Here is a 22166-nt window from a genome sequence, read left to right on the forward strand (position 1 = left end):
CTTTCAGTGTCCTTGAATGTCTAGAGATAGACGACTTATGCAAATTCTTTCTTTACTGGACTAATTTTTAGGGCTTCAATAGTGACAAAAAATACAATCTTTCTTGAATTACTGATATTAAAACCCTAAACTTTGGTTAATCTCTGATAAAGTTTGAGCTTGTCCAACTCTTGACATAATCCACTGTTGTAGATATGATAAGAGCCACTTTGCCAGAAGCTCATACACAATCTTTAGTGAAATTGCACAGACTTGTCAAAATCCTCATTAGATCACATCATCTGGCTACAGACTCTTCCTGTAGACGAGCTGCCGAGTGGTTATGGCGTATGACTACTAATCCATTGTGCTCTGCATGCATGGTTTTTGAATCCCATACTTGTTGAAGTTACCTTCATTTCCAATGTTGAAACTCTAAATTATCTTTTTCAGCCCAAGCAGTGAGTATTTCCAGCATTTCCTGTTCAAGAAGGCTGCTATCAAACTTTTCTAACATTTCAGTCTGGCAAAAGTAAACCCACTGTTTTCATTTGGCATGCTTGATGCCATCCTACATTGGCTGACATCTTCTTCCTTTTGAGTACTTTGACAACACAGATTTAGAATCTCTCCATTGCACTATCTAAGGAAGGGATATGAGAAAGACAAGTTTGACTTTATAGTATTTTTACAAGGAAAGTACATTGTTAAACATAGAAACTTCTGTAAGAGGCTATGAAAAGAAGGCACTGCTGAGATTCGAACTCAGGATCTCCTGTTTACAAGACAGGCGCTTTAACCAACTAAGCCACAGCACCACTTTGTTTAAGAGTAGGAAAGCACTACTGGTAGAATCGCCCTCACCTCATGTCTTTCAGTGTCCTTGAATGTCTAGAGATAGACGACTTATGCAAATTCTTTCTTTACTGGACTAATTTTTAGGGCTTCAATAGTGACAAAAAATACAATCTTTATTGAATTACTGATATTAAAACCCTAAACTTTGGTTAATCTCTGATAAAGTTTGAGCTTGTCCAACTCTTGACATAATCCACTGTTGTAGATATGATAAGAGCCACTTTGCCAGAAGCTCATACACAATCTTTAGTGAAATTGCACAGACTTGTCAAAATCCTCATTAGATCACATCATCTGGCTACAGACTCTTCCTGTAGACGAGCTGCCGAGTGGTTATGGCGTATGACTACTAATCCATTGTGCTCTGCATGCATGGTTTTTGAATCCCATACTTGTTGAAGTTACCTTCATCTCCAATGTTGAAACTCTAAATTATCTTTTTCAGCCCAAGCAGTGAGTATTTCCAGCATTTCCTGTTCAAGAAGGCTGCTATCAAACTTTTCTAACATTTCAGTCTGGCAAAAGTAAACCCACTGTTTTCATTTGGCATGCTTGATGCCATCCTACATTGGCTGACATCTTCTTCCTTTTGAGTACTTTGACAACACAGATTTAGAATCTCTCCATTGCACTATCTAAGGAAGGGATATGAGAAAGACAAGTTTGACTTTATAGTATTTTTACAAGGAAAGTACACTGTTAAACATAGAAACTTCAGTACTGAGGCTATGAAAAGAAGGCACTGCTGAGATTCGAACTCAGGATCTCCTGTTTATGAGACAGGCGCTTTAACCAACTAAGCCACAGCACCACTTTGTGTAAGAGTAGAAAAGCACTACTGGTAGAGTCGCCCTCACCTCATGTCTTTCAGTGTCCTTGAATGTCTAGAGATAGACGACTTATGCAAATTCTTTCTTTACTGGACTAATTTTTAGGGCTTCAATAGTGACAAAAAATACAATCTTTCTTGAATTACTGATATTAAAACCCTAAACTTTGGTTAATCTCTGATAAAGTTTGAGCTTGTCCAACTCTTGACATAATCCACTGTTGTAGATATGATAAGAGCCACTTTGCCAGAAGCTCATACACAATCTTTAGTGAAATTGCACAGACTTGTCAAAATCCTCATTAGATCACATCATCTGGCTACAGACTCTTCCTGTAGACGAGCTGCCGAGTGGTTATGGCGTATGACTACTAATCCATTGTGCTCTGCATGCATGGTTTTTGAATCCCATACTTGTTGAAGTTACCTTCATTTCCAATGTTGAAACTCTAAATTATCTTTTTCAGCCCAAGCAGTGAGTATTTCCAGCATTTCCTGTTCAAGAAGGCTGCTATCAAACTTTTCTAACATTTCAGTCTGGCAAAAGTAAACCCACTGTTTTCATTTGGCATGCTTGATGCCATCCTACATTGGCTGACATCTTCTTCCTTTTGAGTACTTTGACAACACAGATTTAGAATCTCTCCATTGCACTATCTAAGGAAGGGATATGAGAAAGACAAGTTTGACTTTATAGTATTTTTACAAGGAAAGTACATTGTTAAACATAGAAACTTCTGTAAGAGGCTATGAAAAGAAGGCACTGCTGAGATTCGAACTCAGGATCTCCTGTTTACAAGACAGGCGCTTTAACCAACTAAGCCACAGCACCACTTTGTTTAAGAGTAGGAAAGCACTACTGGTAGAATCGCCCTCACCTCATGTCTTTCAGTGTCCTTGAATGTCTAGAGATAGACGACTTATGCAAATTCTTTCTTTACTGGACTAATTTTTAGGGCTTCAATAGTGACAAAAAATACAATCTTTATTGAATTACTGATATTAAAACCCTAAACTTTGGTTAATCTCTGATAAAGTTTGAGCTTGTCCAACTCTTGACATAATCCACTGTTGTAGATATGATAAGAGCCACTTTGCCAGAAGCTCATACACAATCTTTAGTGAAATTGCACAGACTTGTCAAAATCCTCATTAGATCACATCATCTGGCTACAGACTCTTCCTGTAGACGAGCTGCCGAGTGGTTATGGCGTATGACTACTAATCCATTGTGCTCTGCATGCATGGTTTTTGAATCCCATACTTGTTGAAGTTACCTTCATCTCCAATGTTGAAACTCTAAATTATCTTTTTCAGCCCAAGCAGTGAGTATTTCCAGCATTTCCTGTTCAAGAAGGCTGCTATCAAACTTTTCTAACATTTCAGTCTGGCAAAAGTAAACCCACTGTTTTCATTTGGCATGCTTGATGCCATCCTACATTGGCTGACATCTTCTTCCTTTTGAGTACTTTGACAACACAGATTTAGAATCTCTCCATTGCACTATCTAAGGAAGGGATATGAGAAAGACAAGTTTGACTTTATAGTATTTTTACAAGGAAAGTACACTGTTAAACATAGAAACTTCAGTACTGAGGCTATGAAAAGAAGGCACTGCTGAGATTCGAACTCAGGATCTCCTGTTTATGAGACAGGCGCTTTAACCAACTAAGCCACAGCACCACTTTGTGTAAGAGTAGAAAAGCACTACTGGTAGAGTCGCCCTCACCTCATGTCTTTCAGTGTCCTTGAATGTCTAGAGATAGACGACTTATGCAAATTCTTTCTTTACTGGACTAATTTTTAGGGCTTCAATAGTGACAAAAAATACAATCTTTCTTGAATTACTGATATTAAAACCCTAAACTTTGGTTAATCTCTGATAAAGTTTGAGCTTGTCCAACTCTTGACATAATCCACTGTTGTAGATATGATAAGAGCCACTTTGCCAGAAGCTCATACACAATCTTTAGTGAAATTGCACAGACTTGTCAAAATCCTCATTAGATCACATCATCTGGCTACAGACTCTTCCTGTAGACGAGCTGCCGAGTGGTTATGGCGTATGACTACTAATCCATTGTGCTCTGCATGCATGGTTTTTGAATCCCATACTTGTTGAAGTTACCTTCATTTCCAATGTTGAAACTCTAAATTATCTTTTTCAGCCCAAGCAGTGAGTATTTCCAGCATTTCCTGTTCAAGAAGGCTGCTATCAAACTTTTCTAACATTTCAGTCTGGCAAAAGTAAACCCACTGTTTTCATTTGGCATGCTTGATGCCATCCTACATTGGCTGACATCTTCTTCCTTTTGAGTACTTTGACAACACAGATTTAGAATCTCTCCATTGCACTATCTAAGGAAGGGATATGAGAAAGACAAGTTTGACTTTATAGTATTTTTACAAGGAAAGTACATTGTTAAACATAGAAACTTCTGTAAGAGGCTATGAAAAGAAGGCACTGCTGAGATTCGAACTCAGGATCTCCTGTTTACAAGACAGGCGCTTTAACCAACTAAGCCACAGCACCACTTTGTTTAAGAGTAGGAAAGCACTACTGGTAGAATCGCCCTCACCTCATGTCTTTCAGTGTCCTTGAATGTCTAGAGATAGACGACTTATGCAAATTCTTTCTTTACTGGACTAATTTTTAGGGCTTCAATAGTGACAAAAAATACAATCTTTATTGAATTACTGATATTAAAACCCTAAACTTTGGTTAATCTCTGATAAAGTTTGAGCTTGTCCAACTCTTGACATAATCCACTGTTGTAGATATGATAAGAGCCACTTTGCCAGAAGCTCATACACAATCTTTAGTGAAATTGCACAGACTTGTCAAAATCCTCATTAGATCACATCATCTGGCTACAGACTCTTCCTGTAGACGAGCTGCCGAGTGGTTATGGCGTATGACTACTAATCCATTGTGCTCTGCATGCATGGTTTTTGAATCCCATACTTGTTGAAGTTACCTTCATCTCCAATGTTGAAACTCTAAATTATCTTTTTCAGCCCAAGCAGTGAGTATTTCCAGCATTTCCTGTTCAAGAAGGCTGCTATCAAACTTTTCTAACATTTCAGTCTGGCAAAAGTAAACCCACTGTTTTCATTTGGCATGCTTGATGCCATCCTACATTGGCTGACATCTTCTTCCTTTTGAGTACTTTGACAACACAGATTTAGAATCTCTCCATTGCACTATCTAAGGAAGGGATATGAGAAAGACAAGTTTGACTTTATAGTATTTTTACAAGGAAAGTACACTGTTAAACATAGAAACTTCAGTACTGAGGCTATGAAAAGAAGGCACTGCTGAGATTCGAACTCAGGATCTCCTGTTTATGAGACAGGCGCTTTAACCAACTAAGCCACAGCACCACTTTGTGTAAGAGTAGAAAAGCACTACTGGTAGAGTCGCCCTCACCTCATGTCTTTCAGTGTCCTTGAATGTCTAGAGATAGACGACTTATGCAAATTCTTTCTTTACTGGACTAATTTTTAGGGCTTCAATAGTGACAAAAAATACAATCTTTCTTGAATTACTGATATTAAAACCCTAAACTTTGGTTAATCTCTGATAAAGTTTGAGCTTGTCCAACTCTTGACATAATCCACTGTTGTAGATATGATAAGAGCCACTTTGCCAGAAGCTCATACACAATCTTTAGTGAAATTGCACAGACTTGTCAAAATCCTCATTAGATCACATCATCTGGCTACAGACTCTTCCTGTAGACGAGCTGCCGAGTGGTTATGGCGTATGACTACTAATCCATTGTGCTCTGCATGCATGGTTTTTGAATCCCATACTTGTTGAAGTTACCTTCATCTCCAATGTTGAAACTCTAAATTATCTTTTTCAGCCCAAGCAGTGAGTATTTCCAGCATTTCCTGTTCAAGAAGGCTGCTATCAAACTTTTCTAACATTTCAGTCTGGCAAAAGTAAACCCACTGTTTTCATTTGGCATGCTTGATGCCATCCTACATTGGCTGACATCTTCTTCCTTTTGAGTACTTTGACAACACAGATTTAGAATCTCTCCATTGCACTATCTAAGGAAGGGATATGAGAAAGACAAGTTTGACTTTATAGTATTTTTACAAGGAAAGTACACTGTTAAACATAGAAACTTCAGTACTGAGGCTATGAAAAGAAGGCACTGCTGAGATTCGAACTCAGGATCTCCTGTTTACGAGACAGGCGCTTTAACCAACTAAGCCACAGCACCACTTTGTGTAAGAGTAGAAAAGCACTACTGGTAGAGTCGCCCTCACCTCATGTCTTTCAGTGTCCTTGAATGTCTAGAGATAGACGACTTATGCAAATTCTTTCTTTACTGGACTAATTTTTAGGGCTTCAATAGTGACAAAAAATACAATCTTTCTTGAATTACTGATATTAAAACCCTAAACTTTGGTTAATCTCTGATAAAGTTTGAGCTTGTCCAACTCTTGACATAATCCACTGTTGTAGATATGATAAGAGCCACTTTGCCAGAAGCTCATACACAATCTTTAGTGAAATTGCACAGACTTGTCAAAATCCTCATTAGATCACATCATCTGGCTACAGACTCTTCCTGTAGACGAGCTGCCGAGTGGTTATGGCGTATGACTACTAATCCATTGTGCTCTGCATGCATGGTTTTTGAATCCCATACTTGTTGAAGTTACCTTCATCTCCAATGTTGAAACTCTAAATTATCTTTTTCAGCCCAAGCAGTGAGTATTTCCAGCATTTCCTGTTCAAGAAGGCTGCTATCAAATTTTTCTAACATTTCAGTCTGGCAAAAGTAAACCCACTGTTTTCATTTGGCATGCTTGATGCCATCCTACATTGGCTGACATCTTCTTCCTTTTGAGTACTTTGACAACACAGATTTAGAATCTCTCAATTGCACTATCTAAGGAAGGGATATGAGAAAGACAAGTTTGACTTTATAGTATTTTTACAAGGAAAGTACATTGTTAAACATAGAAACTTCTGTAAGAGGCTATGAAAAGAAGGCACTGCTGAGATTCGAACTCAGGATCTCCTGTTTACAAGACAGGCGCTTTAACCAACTAAGCCACAGCACCACTTTGTTTAAGAGTAGGAAAGCACTACTGGTAGAATCGCCCTCACCTCATGTCTTTCAGTGTCCTTGAATGTCTAGAGATAGACGACTTATGCAAATTCTTTCTTTACTGGACTAATTTTTAGGGCTTCAATAGTGACAAAAAATACAATCTTTATTGAATTACTGATATTAAAACCCTAAACTTTGGTTAATCTCTGATAAAGTTTGAGCTTGTCCAACTCTTGACATAATCCACTGTTGTAGATATGATAAGAGCCACTTTGCCAGAAGCTCATACACAATCTTTAGTGAAATTGCACAGACTTGTCAAAATCCTCATTAGATCACATCATCTGGCTACAGACTCTTCCTGTAGACGAGCTGCCGAGTGGTTATGGCGTATGACTACTAATCCATTGTGCTCTGCATGCATGGTTTTTGAATCCCATACTTGTTGAAGTTACCTTCATCTCCAATGTTGAAACTCTAAATTATCTTTTTCAGCCCAAGCAGTGAGTATTTCCAGCATTTCCTGTTCAAGAAGGCTGCTATCAAACTTTTCTAACATTTCAGTCTGGCAAAAGTAAACCCACTGTTTTCATTTGGCATGCTTGATGCCATCCTACATTGGCTGACATCTTCTTCCTTTTGAGTACTTTGACAACACAGATTTAGAATCTCTCCATTGCACTATCTAAGGAAGGGATATGAGAAAGACAAGTTTGACTTTATAGTATTTTTACAAGGAAAGTACATTGTTAAACATAGAAACTTCTGTAAGAGGCTATTAAAAGAAGGCACTGCTGAGATTCGAACTCAGGATCTCCTGTTTACAAGACAGGCGCTTTAACCAACTAAGCCACAGCACCACTTTGTTTAAGAGTAGGAAAGCACTACTGGTAGAATCGCCCTCACCTCATGTCTTTCAGTGTCCTTGAATGTCTAGAGATAGACGACTTATGCAAATTCTTTCTTTACTGGACTAATTTTTAGGGCTTCAATAGTGACAAAAAATACAATCTTTATTGAATTACTGATATTAAAACCCTAAACTTTGGTTAATCTCTGATAAAGTTTGAGCTTGTCCAACTCTTGACATAATCCACTGTTGTAGATATGATAAGAGCCACTTTGCCAGAAGCTCATACACAATCTTTAGTGAAATTGCACAGACTTGTCAAAATCCTCATTAGATCACATCATCTGGCTACAGACTCTTCCTGTAGACGAGCTGCCGAGTGGTTATGGCGTATGACTACTAATCCATTGTGCTCTGCATGCATGGTTTTTGAATCCCATACTTGTTGAAGTTACCTTCATCTCCAATGTTGAAACTCTAAATTATCTTTTTCAGCCCAAGCAGTGAGTATTTCCAGCATTTCCTGTTCAAGAAGGCTGCTATCAAACTTTTCTAACATTTCAGTCTGGCAAAAGTAAACCCACTGTTTTCATTTGGCATGCTTGATGCCATCCTACATTGGCTGACATCTTCTTCCTTTTGAGTACTTTGACAACACAGATTTAGAATCTCTCCATTGCACTATCTAAGGAAGGGATATGAGAAAGACAAGTTTGACTTTATAGTATTTTTACAAGGAAAGTACACTGTTAAACATAGAAACTTCAGTACTGAGGCTATGAAAAGAAGGCACTGCTGAGATTCGAACTCAGGATCTCCTGTTTATGAGACAGGCGCTTTAACCAACTAAGCCACAGCACCACTTTGTGTAAGAGTAGAAAAGCACTACTGGTAGAGTCGCCCTCACCTCATGTCTTTCAGTGTCCTTGAATGTCTAGAGATAGACGACTTATGCAAATTCTTTCTTTACTGGACTAATTTTTAGGGCTTCAATAGTGACAAAAAATACAATCTTTCTTGAATTACTGATATTAAAACCCTAAACTTTGGTTAATCTCTGATAAAGTTTGAGCTTGTCCAACTCTTGACATAATCCACTGTTGTAGATATGATAAGAGCCACTTTGCCAGAAGCTCATACACAATCTTTAGTGAAATTGCACAGACTTGTCAAAATCCTCATTAGATCACATCATCTGGCTACAGACTCTTCCTGTAGACGAGCTGCCGAGTGGTTATGGCGTATGACTACTAATCCATTGTGCTCTGCATGCATGGTTTTTGAATCCCATACTTGTTGAAGTTACCTTCATTTCCAATGTTGAAACTCTAAATTATCTTTTTCAGCCCAAGCAGTGAGTATTTCCAGCATTTCCTGTTCAAGAAGGCTGCTATCAAACTTTTCTAACATTTCAGTCTGGCAAAAGTAAACCCACTGTTTTCATTTGGCATGCTTGATGCCATCCTACATTGGCTGACATCTTCTTCCTTTTGAGTACTTTGACAACACAGATTTAGAATCTCTCCATTGCACTATCTAAGGAAGGGATATGAGAAAGACAAGTTTGACTTTATAGTATTTTTACAAGGAAAGTACATTGTTAAACATAGAAACTTCTGTAAGAGGCTATGAAAAGAAGGCACTGCTGAGATTCGAACTCAGGATCTCCTGTTTACAAGACAGGCGCTTTAACCAACTAAGCCACAGCACCACTTTGTTTAAGAGTAGGGGGGGGGGGGGGGGAAAAGCGCCCTCACCTCATGTCTTTCAGTGTCCTTGAATGTCTAGAGATAGACGACTTATGCAAATTCTTTCTTTACTGGACTAATTTTTAGGGCTTCAATAGTGACAAAAAATACAATCTTTATTGAATTACTGATATTAAAACCCTAAACTTTGGTTAATCTCTGATAAAGTTTGAGCTTGTCCAACTCTTGACATAATCCACTGTTGTAGATATGATAAGAGCCACTTTGCCAGAAGCTCATACACAATCTTTAGTGAAATTGCACAGACTTGTCAAAATCCTCATTAGATCACATCATCTGGCTACAGACTCTTCCTGTAGACGAGCTGCCGAGTGGTTATGGCGTATGACTACTAATCCATTGTGCTCTGCATGCATGGTTTTTGAATCCCATACTTGTTGAAGTTACCTTCATCTCCAATGTTGAAACTCTAAATTATCTTTTTCAGCCCAAGCAGTGAGTATTTCCAGCATTTCCTGTTCAAGAAGGCTGCTATCAAACTTTTCTAACATTTCAGTCTGGCAAAAGTAAACCCACTGTTTTCATTTGGCATGCTTGATGCCATCCTACATTGGCTGACATCTTCTTCCTTTTGAGTACTTTGACAACACAGATTTAGAATCTCTCCATTGCACTATCTAAGGAAGGGATATGAGAAAGACAAGTTTGACTTTATAGTATTTTTACAAGGAAAGTACACTGTTAAACATAGAAACTTCAGTACTGAGGCTATGAAAAGAAGGCACTGCTGAGATTCGAACTCAGGATCTCCTGTTTATGAGACAGGCGCTTTAACCAACTAAGCCACAGCACCACTTTGTGTAAGAGTAGAAAAGCACTACTGGTAGAGTCGCCCTCACCTCATGTCTTTCAGTGTCCTTGAATGTCTAGAGATAGACGACTTATGCAAATTCTTTCTTTACTGGACTAATTTTTAGGGCTTCAATAGTGACAAAAAATACAATCTTTCTTGAATTACTGATATTAAAACCCTAAACTTTGGTTAATCTCTGATAAAGTTTGAGCTTGTCCAACTCTTGACATAATCCACTGTTGTAGATATGATAAGAGCCACTTTGCCAGAAGCTCATACACAATCTTTAGTGAAATTGCACAGACTTGTCAAAATCCTCATTAGATCACATCATCTGGCTACAGACTCTTCCTGTAGACGAGCTGCCGAGTGGTTATGGCGTATGACTACTAATCCATTGTGCTCTGCATGCATGGTTTTTGAATCCCATACTTGTTGAAGTTACCTTCATTTCCAATGTTGAAACTCTAAATTATCTTTTTCAGCCCAAGCAGTGAGTATTTCCAGCATTTCCTGTTCAAGAAGGCTGCTATCAAACTTTTCTAACATTTCAGTCTGGCAAAAGTAAACCCACTGTTTTCATTTGGCATGCTTGATGCCATCCTACATTGGCTGACATCTTCTTCCTTTTGAGTACTTTGACAACACAGATTTAGAATCTCTCCATTGCACTATCTAAGGAAGGGATATGAGAAAGACAAGTTTGACTTTATAGTATTTTTACAAGGAAAGTACATTGTTAAACATAGAAACTTCTGTAAGAGGCTATGAAAAGAAGGCACTGCTGAGATTCGAACTCAGGATCTCCTGTTTACAAGACAGGCGCTTTAACCAACTAAGCCACAGCACCACTTTGTTTAAGAGTAGGAAAGCACTACTGGTAGAATCGCCCTCACCTCATGTCTTTCAGTGTCCTTGAATGTCTAGAGATAGACGACTTATGCAAATTCTTTCTTTACTGGACTAATTTTTAGGGCTTCAATAGTGACAAAAAATACAATCTTTATTGAATTACTGATATTAAAACCCTAAACTTTGGTTAATCTCTGATAAAGTTTGAGCTTGTCCAACTCTTGACATAATCCACTGTTGTAGATATGATAAGAGCCACTTTGCCAGAAGCTCATACACAATCTTTAGTGAAATTGCACAGACTTGTCAAAATCCTCATTAGATCACATCATCTGGCTACAGACTCTTCCTGTAGACGAGCTGCCGAGTGGTTATGGCGTATGACTACTAATCCATTGTGCTCTGCATGCATGGTTTTTGAATCCCATACTTGTTGAAGTTACCTTCATCTCCAATGTTGAAACTCTAAATTATCTTTTTCAGCCCAAGCAGTGAGTATTTCCAGCATTTCCTGTTCAAGAAGGCTGCTATCAAACTTTTCTAACATTTCAGTCTGGCAAAAGTAAACCCACTGTTTTCATTTGGCATGCTTGATGCCATCCTACATTGGCTGACATCTTCTTCCTTTTGAGTACTTTGACAACACAGATTTAGAATCTCTCCATTGCAATATCTAAGGAAGGGATATGAGAAAGACAAGTTTGACTTTATAGTATTTTTACAAGGAAAGTACACTGTTAAACATAGAAACTTCAGTACTGAGGCTATGAAAAGAAGGCACTGCTGAGATTCGAACTCAGGATCTCCTGTTTACGAGACAGGCGCTTTAACCAACTAAGCCACAGCACCACTTTGTGTAAGAGTAGAAAAGCACTACTGGTAGAGTCGCCCTCACCTCATGTCTTTCAGTGTCCTTGAATGTCTAGAGATAGACGACTTATGCAAATTCTTTCTTTACTGGACTAATTTTTAGGGCTTCAATAGTGACAAAAAATACAATCTTTCTTGAATTACTGATATTAAAACCCTAAACTTTGGTTAATCTCTGATAAAGTTTGAGCTTGTCCAACTCTTGACATAATCCACTGTTGTAGATATGATAAGAGCCACTTTGCCAGAAGCTCATACACAATCTTTAGTGAAATTGCACAGACTTGTCAAAATCCTCATTAGATCACATCATCTGGCTACAGACTCTTCCTGTAGACGAGCTGCCGAGTGGTTATGGCGTATGACTACTAATCCATTGTGCTCTGCATGCATGGTTTTTGAATCCCATACTTGTTGAAGTTACCTTCATCTCCAATGTTGAAACTCTAAATTATCTTTTTCAGCCCAAGCAGTGAGTATTTCCAGCATTTCCTGTTCAAGAAGGCTGCTATCAAACTTTTCTAACATTTCAGTCTGGCAAAAGTAAACCCACTGTTTTCATTTGGCATGCTTGATGCCATCCTACATTGGCTGACATCTTCTTCCTTTTGAGTACTTTGACAACACAGATTTAGAATCTCTCCATTGCACTATCTAAGGAAGGGATATGAGAAAGACAAGTTTGACTTTATAGTATTTTTACAAGGAAAGTACATTGTTAAACATAGAAACTTCTGTAAGAGGCTATGAAAAGAAGGCACTGCTGAGATTCGAACTCAGGATCTCCTGTTTACAAGACAGGCGCTTTAACCAACTAAGCCACAGCACCACTTTGTTTAAGAGTAGGAAAGCACTACTGGTAGAATCGCCCTCACCTCATGTCTTTCAGTGTCCTTGAATGTCTAGAGATAGACGACTTATGCAAATTCTTTCTTTACTGGACTAATTTTTAGGGCTTCAATAGTGACAAAAAATACAATCTTTATTGAATTACTGATATTAAAACCCTAAACTTTGGTTAATCTCTGATAAAGTTTGAGCTTGTCCAACTCTTGACATAATCCACTGTTGTAGATATGATAAGAGCCACTTTGCCAGAAGCTCATACACAATCTTTAGTGAAATTGCACAGACTTGTCAAAATCCTCATTAGATCACATCATCTGGCTACAGACTCTTCCTGTAGACGAGCTGCCGAGTGGTTATGGCGTATGACTACTAATCCATTGTGCTCTGCATGCATGGTTTTTGAATCCCATACTTGTTGAAGTTACCTTCATCTCCAATGTTGAAACTCTAAATTATCTTTTTCAGCCCAAGCAGTGAGTATTTCCAGCATTTCCTGTTCAAGAAGGCTGCTATCAAACTTTTCTAACATTTCAGTCTGGCAAAAGTAAACCCACTGTTTTCATTTGGCATGCTTGATGCCATCCTACATTGGCTGACATCTTCTTCCTTTTGAGTACTTTGACAACACAGATTTAGAATCTCTCCATTGCACTATCTAAGGAAGGGATATGAGAAAGACAAGTTTGACTTTATAGTATTTTTACAAGGAAAGTACACTGTTAAACATAGAAACTTCAGTACTGAGGCTATGAAAAGAAGGCACTGCTGAGATTCGAACTCAGGATCTCCTGTTTATGAGACAGGCGCTTTAACCAACTAAGCCACAGCACCACTTTGTGTAAGAGTAGAAAAGCACTACTGGTAGAGTCGCCCTCACCTCATGTCTTTCAGTGTCCTTGAATGTCTAGAGATAGACGACTTATGCAAATTCTTTCTTTACTGGACTAATTTTTAGGGCTTCAATAGTGACAAAAAATACAATCTTTCTTGAATTACTGATATTAAAACCCTAAACTTTGGTTAATCTCTGATAAAGTTTGAGCTTGTCCAACTCTTGACATAATCCACTGTTGTAGATATGATAAGAGCCACTTTGCCAGAAGCTCATACACAATCTTTAGTGAAATTGCACAGACTTGTCAAAATCCTCATTAGATCACATCATCTGGCTACAGACTCTTCCTGTAGACGAGCTGCCGAGTGGTTATGGCGTATGACTACTAATCCATTGTGCTCTGCATGCATGGTTTTTGAATCCCATACTTGTTGAAGTTACCTTCATTTCCAATGTTGAAACTCTAAATTATCTTTTTCAGCCCAAGCAGTGAGTATTTCCAGCATTTCCTGTTCAAGAAGGCTGCTATCAAACTTTTCTAACATTTCAGTCTGGCAAAAGTAAACCCACTGTTTTCATTTGGCATGCTTGATGCCATCCTACATTGGCTGACATCTTCTTCCTTTTGAGTACTTTGACAACACAGATTTAGAATCTCTCCATTGCACTATCTAAGGAAGGGATATGAGAAAGACAAGTTTGACTTTATAGTATTTTTACAAGGAAAGTACATTGTTAAACATAGAAACTTCTGTAAGAGGCTATGAAAAGAAGGCACTGCTGAGATTCGAACTCAGGATCTCCTGTTTACAAGACAGGCGCTTTAACCAACTAAGCCACAGCACCACTTTGTTTAAGAGTAGGAAAGCACTACTGGTAGAATCGCCCTCACCTCATGTCTTTCAGTGTCCTTGAATGTCTAGAGATAGACGACTTATGCAAATTCTTTCTTTACTGGACTAATTTTTAGGGCTTCAATAGTGACAAAAAATACAATCTTTATTGAATTACTGATATTAAAACCCTAAACTTTGGTTAATCTCTGATAAAGTTTGAGCTTGTCCAACTCTTGACATAATCCACTGTTGTAGATATGATAAGAGCCACTTTGCCAGAAGCTCATACACAATCTTTAGTGAAATTGCACAGACTTGTCAAAATCCTCATTAGATCACATCATCTGGCTACAGACTCTTCCTGTAGACGAGCTGCCGAGTGGTTATGGCGTATGACTACTAATCCATTGTGCTCTGCATGCATGGTTTTTGAATCCCATACTTGTTGAAGTTACCTTCATCTCCAATGTTGAAACTCTAAATTATCTTTTTCAGCCCAAGCAGTGAGTATTTCCAGCATTTCCTGTTCAAGAAGGCTGCTATCAAACTTTTCTAACATTTCAGTCTGGCAAAAGTAAACCCACTGTTTTCATTTGGCATGCTTGATGCCATCCTACATTGGCTGACATCTTCTTCCTTTTGAGTACTTTGACAACACAGATTTAGAATCTCTCCATTGCACTATCTAAGGAAGGGATATGAGAAAGACAAGTTTGACTTTATAGTATTTTTACAAGGAAAGTACACTGTTAAACATAGAAACTTCAGTACTGAGGCTATGAAAAGAAGGCACTGCTGAGATTCGAACTCAGGATCTCCTGTTTATGAGACAGGCGCTTTAACCAACTAAGCCACAGCACCACTTTGTGTAAGAGTAGAAAAGCACTACTGGTAGAGTCGCCCTCACCTCATGTCTTTCAGTGTCCTTGAATGTCTAGAGATAGACGACTTCTGCAAATTCTTTCTTTACTGGACTAATTTTTAGGGCTTCAATAGTGACAAAAAATACAATCTTTCTTGAATTACTGATATTAAAACCCTAAACTTTGGTTAATCTCTGATAAAGTTTGAGCTTGTCCAACTCTTGACATAATCCACTGTTGTAGATATGATAAGAGCCACTTTGCCAGAAGCTCATACACAATCTTTAGTGAAATTGCACAGACTTGTCAAAATCCTCATTAGATCACATCATCTGGCTACAGACTCTTCCTGTAGACGAGCTGCCGAGTGGTTATGGCGTATGACTACTAATCCATTGTGCTCTGCATGCATGGTTTTTGAATCCCATACTTGTTGAAGTTACCTTCATCTCCAATGTTGAAACTCTAAATTATCTTTTTCAGCCCAAGCAGTGAGTATTTCCAGCATTTCCTGTTCAAGAAGGCTGCTATCAAACTTTTCTAACATTTCAGTCTGGCAAAAGTAAACCCACTGTTTTCATTTGGCATGCTTGATGCCATCCTACATTGGCTGACATCTTCTTCCTTTTGAGTACTTTGACAACACAGATTTAGAATCTCTCCATTGCACTATCTAAGGAAGGGATATGAGAAAGACAAGTTTGACTTTATAGTATTTTTACAAGGAAAGTACACTGTTAAACATAGAAACTTCAGTACTGAGGCTATGAAAAGAAGGCACTGCTGAGATTCGAACTCAGGATCTCCTGTTTACGAGACAGGCGCTTTAACCAACTAAGCCACAGCACCACTTTGTGTAAGAGTAGAAAAGCACTACTGGTAGAGTCGCCCTCACCTCATGTCTTTCAGTGTCCTTGAATGTCTAGAGATAGACGACTTATGCAAATTCTTTCTTTACTGGACTAATTTTTAGGGCTTCAATAGTGACAAAAAATACAATCTTTCTTGAATTACTGATATTAAAACCCTAAACTTTGGTTAATCTCTGATAAAGTTTGAGCTTGTCCAACTCTTGACATAATCCACTGTTGTAGATATGATAAGAGCCACTTTGCCAGAAGCTCATACACAATCTTTAGTGAAATTGCACAGACTTGTCAAAATCCTCATTAGATCACATCATCTGGCTACAGACTCTTCCTGTAGACGAGCTGCCGAGTGGTTATGGCGTATGACTACTAATCCATTGTGCTCTGCATGCATGGTTTTTGAATCCCATACTTGTTGAAGTTACCTTCATCTCCAATGTTGAAACTCTAAATTATCTTTTTCAGCCCAAGCAGTGAGTATTTCCAGCATTTCCTGTTCAAGAAGGCTGCTATCAAATTTTTCTAACATTTCAGTCTGGCAAAAGTAAACCCACTGTTTTCATTTGGCATGCTTGATGCCATCCTACATTGGCTGACATCTTCTTCCTTTTGAGTACTTTGACAACACAGATTTAGAATCTCTCAATTGCACTATCTAAGGAAGGGATATGAGAAAGACAAGTTTGACTTTATAGTATTTTTACAAGGAAAGTACATTGTTAAACATAGAAACTTCTGTAAGAGGCTATGAAAAGAAGGCACTGCTGAGATTCGAACTCAGGATCTCCTGTTTACAAGACAGGCGCTTTAACCAACTAAGCCACAGCACCACTTTGTTTAAGAGTAGGAAAGCACTACTGGTAGAATCGCCCTCACCTCATGTCTTTCAGTGTCCTTGAATGTCTAGAGATAGACGACTTATGCAAATTCTTTCTTTACTGGACTAATTTTTAGGGCTTCAATAGTGACAAAAAATACAATCTTTATTGAATTACTGATATTAAAACCCTAAACTTTGGTTAATCTCTGATAAAGTTTGAGCTTGTCCAACTCTTGACATAATCCACTGTTGTAGATATGATAAGAGCCACTTTGCCAGAAGCTCATACACAATCTTTAGTGAAATTGCACAGACTTGTCAAAATCCTCATTAGATCACATCATCTGGCTACAGACTCTTCCTGTAGACGAGCTGCCGAGTGGTTATGGCGTATGACTACTAATCCATTGTGCTCTGCATGCATGGTTTTTGAATCCCATACTTGTTGAAGTTACCTTCATCTCCAATGTTGAAACTCTAAATTATCTTTTTCAGCCCAAGCAGTGAGTATTTCCAGCATTTCCTGTTCAAGAAGGCTGCTATCAAACTTTTCTAACATTTCAGTCTGGCAAAAGTAAACCCACTGTTTTCATTTGGCCTGCTTGATGCCATCCTACATTGGCTGACATCTTCTTCCTTTTGAGTACTTTGACAACACAGATTTAGAATCTCTCCATTGCACTATCTAAGGAAGGGATATGAGAAAGACAAGTTTGACTTTATAGTATTTTTACAAGGAAAGTACATTGTTAAACATAGAAACTTCTGTAAGAGGCTATGAAAAGAAGGCACTGCTGAGATTCGAACTCAGGATCTCCTGTTTACAAGACAGGCGCTTTAACCAACTAAGCCACAGCACCACTTTGTTTAAGAGTAGGAAAGCACTACTGGTAGAATCGCCCTCACCTCATGTCTTTCAGTGTCCTTGAATGTCTAGAGATAGACGACTTATGCAAATTCTTTCTTTACTGGACTAATTTTTAGGGCTTCAATAGTGACAAAAAATACAATCTTTATTGAATTACTGATATTAAAACCCTAAACTTTGGTTAATCTCTGATAAAGTTTGAGCTTGTCCAACTCTTGACATAATCCACTGTTGTAGATATGATAAGAGCCACTTTGCCAGAAGCTCATACACAATCTTTAGTGAAATTGCACAGACTTGTCAAAATCCTCATTAGATCACATCATCTGGCTACAGACTCTTCCTGTAGACGAGCTGCCGAGTGGTTATGGCGTATGACTACTAATCCATTGTGCTCTGCATGCATGGTTTTTGAATCCCATACTTGTTGAAGTTACCTTCATCTCCAATGTTGAAACTCTAAATTATCTTTTTCAGCCCAAGCAGTGAGTATTTCCAGCATTTCCTGTTCAAGAAGGCTGCTATCAAACTTTTCTAACATTTCAGTCTGGCAAAAGTAAACCCACTGTTTTCATTTGGCATGCTTGATGCCATCCTACATTGGCTGACATCTTCTTCCTTTTGAGTACTTTGACAACACAGATTTAGAATCTCTCCATTGCACTATCTAAGGAAGGGATATGAGAAAGACAAGTTTGACTTTATAGTATTTTTACAAGGAAAGTACACTGTTAAACATAGAAACTTCAGTACTGAGGCTATGAAAAGAAGGCACTGCTGAGATTCGAACTCAGGATCTCCTGTTTACGAGACAGGCGCTTTAACCAACTAAGCCACAGCACCACTTTGTGTAAGAGTAGAAAAGCACTACTGGTAGAGTCGCCCTCACCTCATGTCTTTCAGTGTCCTTGAATGTCTAGAGATAGACGACTTATGCAAATTCTTTCTTTACTGGACTAATTTTTAGGGCTTCAATAGTGACAAAAAATACAATCTTTCTTGAATTACTGATATTAAAACCCTAAACTTTGGTTAATCTCTGATAAAGTTTGAGCTTGTCCAACTCTTGACATAATCCACTGTTGTAGATATGATAAGAGCCACTTTGCCAGAAGCTCATACACAATCTTTAGTGAAATTGCACAGACTTGTCAAAATCCTCATTAGATCACATCATCTGGCTACAGACTCTTCCTGTAGACGAGCTGCCGAGTGGTTATGGCGTATGACTACTAATCCATTGTGCTCTGCATGCATGGTTTTTGAATCCCATACTTGTTGAAGTTACCTTCATCTCCAATGTTGAAACTCTAAATTATCTTTTTCAGCCCAAGCAGTGAGTATTTCCAGCATTTCCTGTTCAAGAAGGCTGCTATCAAATTTTTCTAACATTTCAGTCTGGCAAAAGTAAACCCACTGTTTTCATTTGGCATGCTTGATGCCATCCTACATTGGCTGACATCTTCTTCCTTTTGAGTACTTTGACAACACAGATTTAGAATCTCTCAATTGCACTATCTAAGGAAGGGATATGAGAAAGACAAGTTTGACTTTATAGTATTTTTACAAGGAAAGTACATTGTTAAACATAGAAACTTCTGTAAGAGGCTATGAAAAGAAGGCACTGCTGAGATTCGAACTCAGGATCTCCTGTTTACAAGACAGGCGCTTTAACCAACTAAGCCACAGCACCACTTTGTTTAAGAGTAGGAAAGCACTACTGGTAGAATCGCCCTCACCTCATGTCTTTCAGTGTCCTTGAATGTCTAGAGATAGACGACTTATGCAAATTCTTTCTTTACTGGACTAATTTTTAGGGCTTCAATAGTGACAAAAAATACAATCTTTATTGAATTACTGATATTAAAACCCTAAACTTTGGTTAATCTCTGATAAAGTTTGAGCTTGTCCAACTCTTGACATAATCCACTGTTGTAGATATGATAAGAGCCACTTTGCCAGAAGCTCATACACAATCTTTAGTGAAATTGCACAGACTTGTCAAAATCCTCATTAGATCACATCATCTGGCTACAGACTCTTCCTGTAGACGAGCTGCCGAGTGGTTATGGCGTATGACTACTAATCCATTGTGCTCTGCATGCATGGTTTTTGAATCCCATACTTGTTGAAGTTACCTTCATCTCCAATGTTGAAACTCTAAATTATCTTTTTCAGCCCAAGCAGTGAGTATTTCCAGCATTTCCTGTTCAAGAAGGCTGCTATCAAACTTTTCTAACATTTCAGTCTGGCAAAAGTAAACCCACTGTTTTCATTTGGCCTGCTTGATGCCATCCTACATTGGCTGACATCTTCTTCCTTTTGAGTACTTTGACAACACAGATTTAGAATCTCTCCATTGCACTATCTAAGGAAGGGATATGAGAAAGACAAGTTTGACTTTATAGTATTTTTACAAGGAAAGTACATTGTTAAACATAGAAACTTCTGTAAGAGGCTATGAAAAGAAGGCACTGCTGAGATTCGAACTCAGGATCTCCTGTTTACAAGACAGGCGCTTTAACCAACTAAGCCACAGCACCACTTTGTTTAAGAGTAGGAAAGCACTACTGGTAGAATCGCCCTCACCTCATGTCTTTCAGTGTCCTTGAATGTCTAGAGATAGACGACTTATGCAAATTCTTTCTTTACTGGACTAATTTTTAGGGCTTCAATAGTGACAAAAAATACAATCTTTATTGAATTACTGATATTAAAACCCTAAACTTTGGTTAATCTCTGATAAAGTTTGAGCTTGTCCAACTCTTGACATAATCCACTGTTGTAGATATGATAAGAGCCACTTTGCCAGAAGCTCATACACAATCTTTAGTGAAATTGCACAGACTTGTCAAAATCCTCATTAGATCACATCATCTGGCTACAGACTCTTCCTGTAGACGAGCTGCCGAGTGGTTATGGCGTATGACTACTAATCCATTGTGCTCTGCATGCATGGTTTTTGAATCCCATACTTGTTGAAGTTACCTTCATCTCCAATGTTGAAACTCTAAATTATCTTTTTCAGCCCAAGCAGTGAGTATTTCCAGCATTTCCTGTTCAAGAAGGCTGCTATCAAACTTTTCTAACATTTCAGTCTGGCAAAAGTAAACCCACTGTTTTCATTTGGCCTGCTTGATGCCATCCTACATTGGCTGACATCTTCTTCCTTTTGAGTACTTTGACAACACAGATTTAGAATCTCTCCATTGCACTATCTAAGGAAGGGATATGAGAAAGACAAGTTTGACTTTATAGTATTTTTACAAGGAAAGTACACTGTTAAACATAGAAACTTCAGTACTGAGGCTATGAAAAGAAGGCACTGCTGAGATTCGAACTCAGGATCTCCTGTTTACGAGACAGGCGCTTTAACCAACTAAGCCACAGCACCACTTTGTGTAAGAGTAGAAAAGCACTACTGGTAGAGTCGCCCTCACCTCATGTCTTTCAGTGTCCTTGAATGTCTAGAGATAGACGGCTTATGCAAATTCTTTCTTTACTGGACTAATTTTTAGGGCTTCAATAGTGACAAAAAATACAATCTTTCTTGAATTACTGATATTAAAACCCTAAACTTTGGTTAATCTCTGATAAAGTTTGAGCTTGTCCAACTCTTGACATAATCCACTGTTGTAGATATGATAAGAGCCACTTTGCCAGAAGCTCATACACAATCTTTAGTGAAATTGCACAGACTTGTCAAAATCCTCATTAGATCACATCATCTGGCTACAGACTCTTCCTGTAGACGAGCTGCCGAGTGGTTATGGCGTATGACTACTAATCCATTGTGCTCTGCATGCATGGTTTTTGAATCCCATACTTGTTGAAGTTACCTTCATCTCCAATGTTGAAACTCTAAATTATCTTTTTCAGCCCAAGCAGTGAGTATTTCCAGCATTTCCTGTTCAAGAAGGCTGCTATCAAACTTTTCTAACATTTCAGTCTGGCAAAAGTAAACCCACTGTTTTCATTTGGCATGCTTGATGCCATCCTACATTGGCTGACATCTTCTTCCTTTTGAGTACTTTGACAACACAGATTTAGAATCTCTCCATTGCACTATCTAAGGAAGGGATATGAGAAAGACAAGTTTGACTTTATAGTATTTTTACAAGGAAAGTACACTGTTAAACATAGAAACTTCAGTACTGAGGCTATGAAAAGAAGGCACTGCTGAGATTCGAACTCAGGATCTCCTGTTTACGAGACAGGCGCTTTAACCAACTAAGCCACAGCACCACTTTGTGTAAGAGTAGAAAAGCACTACTGGTAGAGTCGCCCTCACCTCATGTCTTTCAGTGTCCTTGAATGTCTAGAGATAGACGGCTTATGCAAATTCTTTCTT

General features: G+C 38.4%; 19 non-coding genes across 19 annotated transcripts; all 19 read right to left on the reverse strand.

The window, feature by feature from the left end:
* Positions 1-723: 723 nt before the first annotated feature.
* TRNAT-UGU (transfer RNA threonine (anticodon UGU)) lies at positions 724-797 on the reverse strand. The gene has a single exon. It is a non-coding gene; the product is annotated as a tRNA-Thr (tRNA).
* A 1627-nt stretch (positions 798-2424) lies between these two features.
* TRNAT-UGU (transfer RNA threonine (anticodon UGU)) lies at positions 2425-2498 on the reverse strand. Its single transcript has one exon. It is a non-coding gene; the product is annotated as a tRNA-Thr (tRNA).
* Positions 2499-4125: 1627 nt separating this feature from the next.
* Positions 4126-4199, reverse strand: TRNAT-UGU (transfer RNA threonine (anticodon UGU)). The gene has a single exon. It is a non-coding gene; the product is annotated as a tRNA-Thr (tRNA).
* Positions 4200-5827: 1628 nt separating this feature from the next.
* TRNAT-CGU (transfer RNA threonine (anticodon CGU)) lies at positions 5828-5901 on the reverse strand. The gene has a single exon. It is a non-coding gene; the product is annotated as a tRNA-Thr (tRNA).
* A 776-nt stretch (positions 5902-6677) lies between these two features.
* TRNAT-UGU (transfer RNA threonine (anticodon UGU)) lies at positions 6678-6751 on the reverse strand. Its single transcript has one exon. It is a non-coding gene; the product is annotated as a tRNA-Thr (tRNA).
* Positions 6752-7527: 776 nt separating this feature from the next.
* Positions 7528-7601, reverse strand: TRNAT-UGU (transfer RNA threonine (anticodon UGU)). Its single transcript has one exon. It is a non-coding gene; the product is annotated as a tRNA-Thr (tRNA).
* Positions 7602-9228: 1627 nt separating this feature from the next.
* On the reverse strand, positions 9229-9302 carry TRNAT-UGU (transfer RNA threonine (anticodon UGU)). The gene has a single exon. It is a non-coding gene; the product is annotated as a tRNA-Thr (tRNA).
* Positions 9303-10929: 1627 nt separating this feature from the next.
* On the reverse strand, positions 10930-11003 carry TRNAT-UGU (transfer RNA threonine (anticodon UGU)). Its single transcript has one exon. It is a non-coding gene; the product is annotated as a tRNA-Thr (tRNA).
* A 777-nt stretch (positions 11004-11780) lies between these two features.
* TRNAT-CGU (transfer RNA threonine (anticodon CGU)) lies at positions 11781-11854 on the reverse strand. Its single transcript has one exon. It is a non-coding gene; the product is annotated as a tRNA-Thr (tRNA).
* A 776-nt stretch (positions 11855-12630) lies between these two features.
* Positions 12631-12704, reverse strand: TRNAT-UGU (transfer RNA threonine (anticodon UGU)). Its single transcript has one exon. It is a non-coding gene; the product is annotated as a tRNA-Thr (tRNA).
* A 1627-nt stretch (positions 12705-14331) lies between these two features.
* On the reverse strand, positions 14332-14405 carry TRNAT-UGU (transfer RNA threonine (anticodon UGU)). Its single transcript has one exon. It is a non-coding gene; the product is annotated as a tRNA-Thr (tRNA).
* Positions 14406-16033: 1628 nt separating this feature from the next.
* TRNAT-CGU (transfer RNA threonine (anticodon CGU)) lies at positions 16034-16107 on the reverse strand. Its single transcript has one exon. It is a non-coding gene; the product is annotated as a tRNA-Thr (tRNA).
* A 776-nt stretch (positions 16108-16883) lies between these two features.
* On the reverse strand, positions 16884-16957 carry TRNAT-UGU (transfer RNA threonine (anticodon UGU)). The gene has a single exon. It is a non-coding gene; the product is annotated as a tRNA-Thr (tRNA).
* A 776-nt stretch (positions 16958-17733) lies between these two features.
* On the reverse strand, positions 17734-17807 carry TRNAT-UGU (transfer RNA threonine (anticodon UGU)). The gene has a single exon. It is a non-coding gene; the product is annotated as a tRNA-Thr (tRNA).
* A 777-nt stretch (positions 17808-18584) lies between these two features.
* Positions 18585-18658, reverse strand: TRNAT-CGU (transfer RNA threonine (anticodon CGU)). The gene has a single exon. It is a non-coding gene; the product is annotated as a tRNA-Thr (tRNA).
* A 776-nt stretch (positions 18659-19434) lies between these two features.
* Positions 19435-19508, reverse strand: TRNAT-UGU (transfer RNA threonine (anticodon UGU)). The gene has a single exon. It is a non-coding gene; the product is annotated as a tRNA-Thr (tRNA).
* Positions 19509-20284: 776 nt separating this feature from the next.
* TRNAT-UGU (transfer RNA threonine (anticodon UGU)) lies at positions 20285-20358 on the reverse strand. The gene has a single exon. It is a non-coding gene; the product is annotated as a tRNA-Thr (tRNA).
* Positions 20359-21135: 777 nt separating this feature from the next.
* On the reverse strand, positions 21136-21209 carry TRNAT-CGU (transfer RNA threonine (anticodon CGU)). Its single transcript has one exon. It is a non-coding gene; the product is annotated as a tRNA-Thr (tRNA).
* Positions 21210-21986: 777 nt separating this feature from the next.
* TRNAT-CGU (transfer RNA threonine (anticodon CGU)) lies at positions 21987-22060 on the reverse strand. Its single transcript has one exon. It is a non-coding gene; the product is annotated as a tRNA-Thr (tRNA).
* Positions 22061-22166: the final 106 nt, after the last annotated feature.

This window comes from Anomaloglossus baeobatrachus, chromosome 7 (assembly GCF_048569485.1).
Source record: "Anomaloglossus baeobatrachus isolate aAnoBae1 chromosome 7, aAnoBae1.hap1, whole genome shotgun sequence".
NCBI classification, from domain to species: Eukaryota; Metazoa; Chordata; class Amphibia; order Anura; family Aromobatidae; genus Anomaloglossus; species Anomaloglossus baeobatrachus.